Raw genomic sequence first — 3,980 nt, forward strand, 5'->3', positions numbered from 1 at the left:
GAAAGACTTAAAAGAAGAATCAATAGATTACTGCCACTCTGCCAGTCTCACCACGTATCAAAAATAATTACAAACACAAACACCAGGAGAAAAACAAGTACAATAACAACAACAAAGCCTTCAAACAAAAAATCTGAAACAAATATTAACAAATAAAGCAGAATAAATAAATTCATTAGTCATTACAAAAAGCTTTGAAGCAGTATATTCTGTTGTCCTTTCATTTTAATGACCGAACATTCTGATATATACCTGATTCTCCCTTCCTAACTATTTCCTACCTAATTTAACCTTTCACACAAGCGGCACCTTGCTGAGTGTGTGTGCGTGATTGAGGATTGCTATTGTTGTGGTAAGCTTTCATGGTTGTGCAACAAGAATCGAAAACAAGGAAAACTGGCAAACCTAGGCCCATGCTAAAACTCAGCGATGCTGGCTTTTGAAACTACTGTTTAGAAAATTCATGCCCTGGCATTTAAACATATTTTTGATTGCCTTCCTTTTGAAAAGCTGAGTTTTGCTGTATGCTATAGTAATGAAATAATTTATGCAGATTAAAACACCACCGATATAGCACCAGCAGTAGCCAGTGCTCTTAACACATACCTAATGCATATGCAATAATTAAAAAAATAAATAAAATAAAATCTTGATAATAATACAATCAATCATGCCTGTGGCAGCATGGGCAGGTGTACTTTTATTATGAATACACAGGAAGAGATTAATTAGCAAGGCACAGGCAAAACACCTCCTCCAGTCTTTATGCAAAGTACTAGAGTAGCAATGACGACGACGCTAATGCAAGCAGCGCTAACAGGAAGCTCCTGGTTTAACTGACAGCTCGTGTTAGTCCTGAGCAATGGTGCCCATTCTAATGCCTACGCACGCCACCAGTATGTAATTTCACAACACCGAATTATCGGGCCAGACAAGAGCCATGGGAGAGGCGGGAAGACGAATGGCAGGGGGGGCCCGGCGGAGGAAAGGTATACGGCCCGAATCAATAGCAAAGATATGGCCAAAATCAATGTTCATTCAGAGTTGCGACTGGGAGACAGGACTATCGTTTCAGTGGCTGAAGCATGACCCTTCAGACCCGAACATCAACAATGTGAAATCCCATTAGCAGGCAGGGTGGCCCCCCCCTGACTGGGAGGCACCGCGGGTCTGTCTCTCACCTCTCACTCCAGATAAAAGAGAAGAGCTACGGCCATAACCGGGTTTGCAGCGCCGGTCCGCGAGTTCATTCCCAGACGTTACCCACCATGTCACGGCTGTTCGAAAGCAGACGCGCCTCCGTAAGTTCTCGGCTTCGCCATCATCGGCAGCTCACTGTATGCAAATGACATTGCGTGGCAGCGCCGTGTTAGCGTAACAGACTTGGCACATCTTGATCTGTCCAGCACCGTGGTGAACAGAACAGGCCAGGCCTGGCCCAGAATTAATGAGAACAGTTGGTGTCTGACCTCAATAGTGTAGACTTTTACCCATGAGTCACCGTCAGACTCAACCTTAAAGAGAGTCAAACCGAGTGCCCAGAGCTCGATCAATGACATCCAAACTCTTATTAAGACTATCGATCAGCGAGAGAACCTAGCAGCTGTTCTCTTCATCCTTTTGTAACACTGTGTCCCTCTGGTTTTTTGATGTGCTTAAAGTTCTTTTTCCAGTAAAAATTGAGTCACAATTGAAAGGCTACACTTTGCATTCATTATGCTAAATCAGCCTTAACAAACTAAAAATGTTTTTGTGAAAATGCCCCCTCATCACCATATTTAACTTTACAGACTTAAGGTAACCTGAGTAACAGGAGTAGCTCATATGATCCTTCAGTTGGAGATTAGAGATCATTACTTTTACGTGTTGTATATTTCTTGCATACTGACATTTGAAAACTTTGAATTGTCTGCAACTGGCATGCTTTTTCAGTACCGCGTCAAAAGAGGTGCTCAAGTACTACAAATTGGTAAGACTTCTGCCTTTAAGTGCTCTGTAAATGAGCTTGACAAGAGTCAACTCAGACCATGTGCTGTTTCTGCCTTTCAGATTCAGGGCTTTAAAAAAACAGATACATCTGAGCCAGCACAAGGTCAAACTGCAATAGAATTCTGACGAGAAGACAGTAAGTACATACGGCAGACATACTGACTGAGAATGTGTTGTGTCTATGTCTAGCCATAAATATCAGGATAGTGAGAAATGTTCACATACTAGCAGCTCAACAGAAAATACATGTTTGTTAGGTGTACAGTTAGAGACGACAGTGCATCCATTTACACAAACTGTTCTAGCCATCCTCTGGGCCTTGGCCAGTGATACTGGCTGGATTGTTTTAATGTTGCTGCCACACTGGCATGTTTAAATATGCCAGCAACACTGCTATGCCTCATAAACTTGCACCGACGTAGCACCAAAGGTTGTGTCACTTTTATGTCACTAGCAAGAAACTATCATGTCACTATCATGTCAGACAGCACCAGTCCTGACCAGTAGTGAGGGATGTAGAGAACTCCTGAACTGTACATTCTAACAGGGGGATGTACCTGTTGGCTCTTTCTAATCTACTGGTTGCTAGTGAATGTGCATACAAACTAACCCGCCTTTTAATAATGAACACTTGGACAAATTTACTTTTTTAAAACCCACTGGCATAGCTATAACCACTAACTTCTCAGCAGGTGAGTGGCTAGTGAGTATGGTGCTACTTTTCCAGGTAACAGTTCCCATACTGCTGTTGCAACCTTCCATAATATTACATTGAGGCTGTGTTTTGAACAGCAGACAGCACCTAGGTGCACCTTAGCTCACAAGAGCCCCTCATGTTCTACAAATCTATCTAAGTCTGCACATCCCTGACAGTGTATGTGCAGGCGGTCAATAGTAATTCATAACCCTGTTGGAGGAGCCAACAAAGGCCAACGCTGAACAGTTTTACCTGTGGAAGCGCAGAAGGGGCAGAGCCCTTTCCATCCATTGTCAGGAATGCCTTATAAATGTGTAATCCTTCCCTTTCTTGGTGTGCGTCCCCTCCAGCGGTCGAACGGCCAGCTGCCCCAGTGTGCGTGACAGCCCCACCAGCACCAGGAGGCAGGGCCAAGGAGGTCATTCAGGCCGTCCCCCGCACCGCTGGAAGTTTAGGCTGGCCTTTGAGTGACTCGCCCTGCAGGATGGTGAGGTCCTGTGGGTGAAGCTTGACCTCCAGGGCCTTTAGATGCTCAGGCGCGGCAAAGCAGCTGAGGAGACATGCGTTGGTGGGATTAGCAGGTTGTAACAGAGCCTCACGCAAACGACAACACAAGTGTAGGAATGAACCATCAAGGAAATAAAATATCACCTCAAAAGTATGCGTGCATCTGATCTGGCACTGCATCACTAAAAACAATATTATTTATACTTCTAAAAAAATCCATTGTGCCTTCCTTCACCCCTCCTCATCCCCCACCCCTGACAATACACTGCTGCAGAGGAAGAGAGTGTGTCAGCAGAATCTAATGGATAAACACACAGGGGACTCCACAGGTGAGGCTAAATGAAACACTGCCCAAGCAGGAACGATTGCCGCTCGGCCAAGAATCAACAGAGTGACAGATGAGCCAAAAACAGTGCCTTATCAGCACGATCAGGGCTCAATGGGACTCAAACTAACCCAATGTCCCCAATACACTCCCCTACACTCCATGTATACACTCCCCTGCACTCCTCACATGCTCCTGATACTACACTCCATGTATACAATCCCCTGCACTCCTCACACGCTCCTGATACTACACTCCATGTATACACTCCCCTGCACTCCTCATACACTCCTAAAGCTACAATCTACGTATACACTGCCCTACATTTCTCATACTTACTCATACTCCCCAAAATACTTACCCCTACACTCCCCAAACAATCCCCAAACACTCCTCAAACTCTTCTACTACACTCCTCTTACAAACCTCAAACACTTCCAATACACTGCCTATATGCTCCCC

General features: G+C 44.7%; 1 long non-coding RNA gene across 1 annotated transcript; it reads left to right on the forward strand.

Annotated features, from left to right (window-relative positions):
• Positions 1-965: 965 nt before the first annotated feature.
• LOC145652375 (uncharacterized) lies at positions 966-3,248 on the forward strand. The gene is made up of 3 exons (XR_014118581.1): positions 966-1,301; positions 2,050-2,125; positions 3,037-3,248. It is a non-coding gene; the product is annotated as an uncharacterized LOC145652375 (long non-coding RNA).
• Positions 3,249-3,980: the final 732 nt, after the last annotated feature.

Source organism: Electrophorus electricus, chromosome 19, assembly GCF_041902795.1.
Source record: "Electrophorus electricus isolate QZ-2024a chromosome 19, ASM4190279v1, whole genome shotgun sequence".
In the NCBI taxonomy this organism is placed as follows: Eukaryota; Metazoa; Chordata; class Actinopteri; order Gymnotiformes; family Gymnotidae; genus Electrophorus; species Electrophorus electricus.